The sequence below is a fragment of the Physcomitrium patens genome, chromosome 22 (assembly GCF_059467195.1).
Source record: "Physcomitrium patens ecotype Gransden chromosome 22, ASM5946719v1, whole genome shotgun sequence".
NCBI classification, from domain to species: Eukaryota; Viridiplantae; Streptophyta; class Bryopsida; order Funariales; family Funariaceae; genus Physcomitrium; species Physcomitrium patens.
This window is the reverse complement of record NC_143431.1, coordinates 6,370,805-6,378,061: the sequence shown is the minus strand read 5'-3', so window position 1 is coordinate 6,378,061 and position 7,257 is coordinate 6,370,805.

Below are 7,257 nucleotides of genomic sequence, written 5' to 3'. Positions count from 1 at the left end.
TATCTATAAAACAAGCTGAGGCTCTTGAATTTAACAAAGCTAAGACTTTGTGGTTTTTTTGTTCTAAATAGACTTCTATTGTAATACAAGGTGTGGAATTTGAGAAGAGAATAGGATCTTTACTAGGAGTTATATAATATTTCAACCACATAGTATTGTGTTGTAATATGACTAGATGGTGAAAGATAATAATATGGATCTTATCATAGAAAAGCCAAGTTAAAGATAAAGTAAAAAAATATAGATAAAAGATAAGAAAGTAATAATTTTTTTAGTAGTAATGCTATCTTATTAGAAAAGTGGCTTCTACTTACTTTGTAGGGCCATAAATAAGACAAAATAAGATAGATTTGAAAAATAAAAGATATAAGGATATGTAGGAAGAAGTGAGGAGTTGATTTTAGTAGAATTTACCTCAAAAGAGATAAAAATTGATACCTAGAGAAGATCGGTTATCAATCAAGGTCAAAATCAAAACCTCAAACACAAAACCAAGCCTCAACAACAATTTTGGGATTCTTTTGTTGATCAAAGAGTGGAATTTGAGAAGAAACTTGATAGGAATTTTGTAGACACTAATTTTGAAGAATTCAAGTAGATAATAACTTTGTAAGAGATTTGTAAAGTTGATGTTTTTTTTAGTGATTCTAATTTTTTAAAAATAAAATAAAAATGATGTTTTAAATAATTTTAGGAGTTAGATAATAGATATATAAGTGAAATATTTTGGGTTTGTGGATGTAGTTGTTTTTAATGTGAATTGTGAATTTGGATTTAATTGAACTATTAGATTGAAAAGCATGAAGGTTTTAGTAGATTATAGTCTCAAAATTTAGAATTTTAAAGATTAATGAGGTTTTTTTAGATATCTATTAATCCATTAATTAGATTGAAAAAAATTATTTTTATAGAGGTAGTCAGCTTAATTTCTAACAAATATGTAAAGCATAAAAACAAAGTAATGGTTCAATCATGAGTAATTGGCTTTGGAAGATTGGCATCAAGATTAGAGAAGGAGGCCGACCAACACTCAAGCACATTTTTGAAATTATCGTCTATTTGGTAATTCCAATTAATTTTTTTTGTGCTTATTATTAATTTAATTAGTGAAGAATGTGTAAAAATTGAATTCAAATCAATGGTTCAAAAATTATTTATTAAATTTCAAAATCTATTATAAGGTTATTAAAAATTTATTTGAGATTTAAAAATTTATTAGGATTTGGTTTAGATTTTTTTAGGATTTCTTTAGGTTTCTTTATGATTTCTTTAGAATTTCTTTAGGATTTCTTTAGGATTCTTTAGAATTTTCTTAGGATTTATTTAGGATTTTTTAAAGATTTTTTGAGGATTCTTTTGAATTTTTTTATATTTTTTTAGGATTTCTTTGTATTTCTTATATAACTTATTTCAAAAATAAAAATAAAATAAAATAATAATAATTAAATTTAATTTATACTTAATTATATTTATTAAGCTTCTATAGTAATTTATATATGATTTTATCAAAGTAGTTAGGACTTATTGCAAATTTCTTTTATCTTCCACAGCTAAGTACCGAGCATGTTCTCAAGCAAGACTTCACATAATATTAGAACGGTCCTTATTATAGTTGGAGAAACTCATTTTTTGATACCTCATGTTTTTTAGCAACCATCATTTTTTTTGTGATTGTGTTGCTTCTTTGGAAAATATTGAGCAATATGTTTAGCTTTACCACAATATAAGCATAAGCCTTCTTGATATCATTGACTGTTTTCTTGCTTTGTAAGGAATTTAAAATATACCGTATCAATTTACATTGATTTTGGCTTTGATGAATAAGTTTTTGAAAACTTAGGTATTACTGTCATTATTTGATTTATTCTTGTCCAGCCAAATCTTTATTCTTGATGTCTTTCAAATAATTCATTGTTACATGCAATGGCTTAAGCAATAAATGGTTTCAAAGATTCTACCTTTGACATTATTAGTAACAAGGCTTTGATATTATTCTTCAACCCATATCAAGATTGATTGATAAGAGCTTTGTCATTCTAATCCGCATCATAGATAAGGTTTTGGAATTCAATAGCATATATGGTGGCTGATTGTGATTGTTTCCATACAAATAAGAGTTTGGTCTCTACTACTCTTTTTTAATCACTTTCTTCGAATGTGGCTGTAAATACTTGTAAGAATGAATTCAAATCATAAAAGAATCGCAAATCTTTTTTCATTCAAAATAAAATCAAGAGAGAATACTTTTTGATAGAAGTGCACCTATGAATCCAACTTGAGTAAATCCATCAAAGTATTGGAAAGGATTCAACTTTAGATATAGCTTAATTTGTTGTAAAAATCATTAAAATTTTGATCTTATTCCATCAAAATTCTCAAGCATACTAATCTTTATTTTCATCATACTTATAGAAGTAAAACTCCCTAGATTTAATTGTGAGGTCAATCTACTTGCTTCTTTTAACTATACAACTTCTTGCCGCAAACTTTGAACTTCTTCTATAGGCATAGGTATGGTACCTCTATAATTTACATTGGAAATATGTAAGATTTCTACTCTTAGAGTATTGACAAGCTTATTAAGATCTATAATAGTTACAAATCTATTATCACTTCTAATAAGAGTAGGATCTATAATCTTTATTTTAATAGATAACTCAAATAAATTCAAAAGATTAAATTAGAAGAAGATAATTCATAACCTCTAATAAAAATTTCTACAAAAAAAGGTAATCTACTCACTTTAAGGAAAAGATTAATATTAGAAAATAAATTTTTTTATTTAAAGGTAAGTAGTCTATTGTTGTATTATATGGAATTTAGCTTGAAAATACACTAGGCACCTAGCTGTGGAAGATAAAAGAAAAATTGCAACAACAAATAACCAGTAACAATAATCGACTTTGGTAATAATAACCAGTAGCAGCAACCAATAATCAATAATAGACACCAATAATCAATTGTAGAAACCAATAACCAATAATAGTATCCAATAACCACTAGTAGTAACCAAAAACCAATAGCAATAACTAATATCTAGTAGCAATAACCAATATCCAATAGCAAAAATCAATATCGAGTAGCAATAACTAGTTTAAAGTAGCAATAATCAGTTTAAAGTAGCAATAATCAATATTCAGTAATAGTAGTTGGCTTTGATAATAGTAACTAGTAGCAACAATCAATAATCAATAACAATGACTAATAATCAATTGCAGTAGTCAATAACTAGTAACAATAACTAATAACTAGTAGTGGTAACTAAAAACCAATAGCAATAAGTAATATCTAATAGCAACAACCAATATCTAATAGCAAAAACCAATATTCAGTAGCAATAACCAATATCCAATAGCAATAATCAATATCTAGTAGCAATAACCAATATCTAGTAGTAATAATCAATTTCCGGTAGTAATAACTAATATTCAATAGCAAAAACTAATATCCAGTAGTAATAACCAATTTCTTTCAAAAATTCAAAACTTTAGTACTCAATATCTTTTAATCCAACTATTAAATTTAGCTTTGAATTTCTAAGGAGCAAGATAATATTCTTAACTTCAAATGGATGATAATCACAATAATGTGCTTGGGTGTTGGTCAGTCTTCTTCTCTAATCTAAATATAAAATTTCTAGCACCAATTTCTTCTTATCAAACTATTTAATCAATCTCAAAATTCTCATATACAAAAGAAAACAAGTCTACTACTCAAACACACAACTTCTATTCCAATTCAACTAGTAGATTGTAAGAAATCTTAAAATCCTCACTGGACCTAAAATTCTACTTTTTGAAACCTTGATCCACTTAAACCTCAATAACCCTCAATTCAACCATTAGATCTAGCTAAAATTTACAACACATACTAAGCACAACTATAAGCATTAACCTACAAAATTTCATCCATAGATCTATTACAAAACTCTTGAAATTATCCAAAACATCAACCTTATTTTATTTCATAAAAATCCAAGTCATGTGAAAACAAACTTGACTTTATAAAGCTCATCCAAAGTCATTACGAATCCAAATTACACAATTCTATCCAATCTGCTCTCAAATCCTAGTCTTTGATCTGCAAAAGAACTCCGGAGTTACCATAGGTGCTTAGTTTTATACCTCGGGGTTTGATTTTGACCCACATTGATAACTAGCCCTCTTTGAGTATCAATTTTTGTCTCTTTTAAGTTAATTTTTATTAAAATCAACTCCTAACTTCTTTTTATTAATGCTCATATTCTATATTTTTCTAATCTATTTTATTTTATCTTATTTATGGTCCAACAAAGTAAATAGAAGGCCATTTTATAAAAAACAATATTGGTACTTTTTAATTTACTATCCTTTTAACTATTAACTATATTTCTAAGATAATTTGCTCTAATACTTTGAACTAAGATCTCTTATATTATAATAATTTTTACACTTTTTTACCTATTAATCATGTTACATCACAATACTGCAATCTTCAAAATACAACAATAGAAGTAAGATAATTCATTCATTTCTAAAACAAAACAAAATCAAAAGGTAGCACTCTTGTCAAACTGTGAAGAACATGAATTTCAAAGAAAGAAAATCCTTAATACACTCTTGTATTACAAAAGAAAACTAAAAAGTCACTCAAACATGATATAATATTGAACTAAAATAGCTATTATCAAAATAAGAAGATTAAAAAGTCTTAAAATAAGACTTTAAACTAGAAAGACATTAATAAGAGTGAAGAAGGCTTCATTCTTGCTTCCATATATATTCTTAAGTAGGAGAAATGTGGCAATGTCATATAGGACCTTTAAAATGTGTTGACTTTTTAAGACATATATCTTAACTTGCAAGACAATTTTTTTATTTGTATATCACATAATTAGCTTATTTTGTAAGCTATTAACACATGATTAACTTATTGACCAAGTTCTTAATCTACTAATCAACTACAAATATATGTAAAGTCAAAGTAGCATCTATAAAGCTTCTAAGAAGCTTCTTTAGAAGGTCTTATGAAATTAACTTATTTTTATCTACTTTTATCTATTCCTACCTAATTATATAAGCATTTATTAAAATATCTATATATGTTTGTGTCACTTTTTTATTATAGTGGCCTTTCAATAAGATTTTAGTAAGGGCCTTTAATCCATGGCATATGAAAAATACAAGCTCAAAAAGATAGAGCACAATTACTATATATATAATTGAGAGCAATTAGTGATTATACATGCCATAAAGATATAGTGACACTATTTATTTGGAAAGCCAGTGACTATTCATACCAACCATTGACCTTTTCTATATAATTTATATTTTAAAAATATGAAATATTGAAATCATCATTAGCAAGAATAATTGTTGTTTTTTAACATTTAGCTTGAGTATAAGCAAGGGTGACAATATATTGTAGTAGACAACTTATTATGGAAACCAAACTTGAAGGCCAAATTAGAAGGTAATACAAAAGTTGCTACTATTAGTAGTGTCATTTTAAACTTAATCAAAGATGTAGAATGGAAATAATCTATGTATTTAGATATTTATTTTAAGATGATTAATAATCGATTGAAGATAAGTGATGTACAATATTAAGATTACAGTCTTAGTGTTGGCTTGCTCTATTTCAAGAAGCAGACTTGTGTACTTGACAATGCTATACTTTTGATGCGCTTACTTCAAGAACGACATAATATCCCAATATTTGGATACATAGAATAAGAGAAGACTCTAGAATGAATTTCAAGGATATGATTTTGGATAGATTTGGATTGTGATGTTTGAGCTTTTGTGTACTTCTGTGAATCATGCCAACATAATACAGTATGTAATACAACATCTTTTCGACTATTACAGCCAATTCTACTGCTTACGATACATTGAGAGCAGATGACTATGGATCTCATAGAGTATTTGCCACAAATGCTTCATAATTATATTATAATTAATATTTTTGAAGATTGACTCTTAAAGCAACTTCACTTGGCTACAATATGCTTTGATATTTATGCCTCAGTACTTGCATGAATCTTCTTCAATTCTATCTTTTATCACTATAGATTATCTCGTGTCATTATTTTAAATCAAGATCCACACTTCATAGAGAATTTTTGGCAAGTCTTATTTAACCTATTGGATACATGATTTGTTATGTATACAATCTTTTATTCCCAAATGGATGGACAAATGGAATATATAAATTGAATCCCAGAGGATATGCTATAGATAATTGTGATAGTTCACTATAATGACTAAGATGAATATTTAATGTCCTTAGAATTTGCTTATAATGATAGTATTCAAGCAAGTACTGATCATTCACTATTCTTCCTTAATACCAATCAACATCCAATTATGCCAACAATCTTCCATTATTCTATCAACAGTAATAATTTAATAATAGAAGAGTTTATACAATAGCTTACAATAAATTTATAAGAAACATGATATTGTCTTCTTACTACATAAAATTGACAAAAGCAATATATGGATAACCATTGATAATACAAGATCTTTTGAAAGGATGACTAGATATTACTCTCCAATGCCAACCCTCCACTTACTATATCAATCTAAGTCCATAAGCTAGCACCTTAATAGTTTGGACTTTTCTACATTCATGCAATAATTTTTGATGTTATATATTGTCTCAAGCTTTTGCCACATATTTGGATCTATCTAATTTTTTATGTTTTATAGCTCAAGGAGTTTCATATTGAATCGAGGTAATTTTAGAGCAATACCAACTACTGCTGCTACTAGCAGTTGAGATTGATGACCAATAAAAGTATGAAGTGGACAATATTTTGGAGCATCCCTACTTTGGCCATAGCAATGGACATCCATAACTTTAATATAAAGGTCCTTGAAAAGATTATTCCATCCATGATGTAATATTATTGAAAAATTACAATAAACAAGATACAAATAAATAGAAATCAGCAAGGTTAGATACAAGAGAAGTGTGGAATGAGATACCTCTTACTTCTAACATCCTTTATTTATAAATAGGATTTACATTCATTGTGGCTCAACTTCATTTTCATTCATCTTTACTTCATTTAATTGAATCCTAGATTCAACTTAAGTTAGCCACCACAATAAATCCTAGCTGCCACCTTGATAACTTTCTTATTACTTTTTGCTGCCCTTTAACCATATTGCCTCCATTGCACCATAATTTGTTGCCATTTACTCTATCTCTATTGTAGACCTTGTAATTATTGGTTTTTTCTTATAATTCCATGAAATTACTCCCACTCCA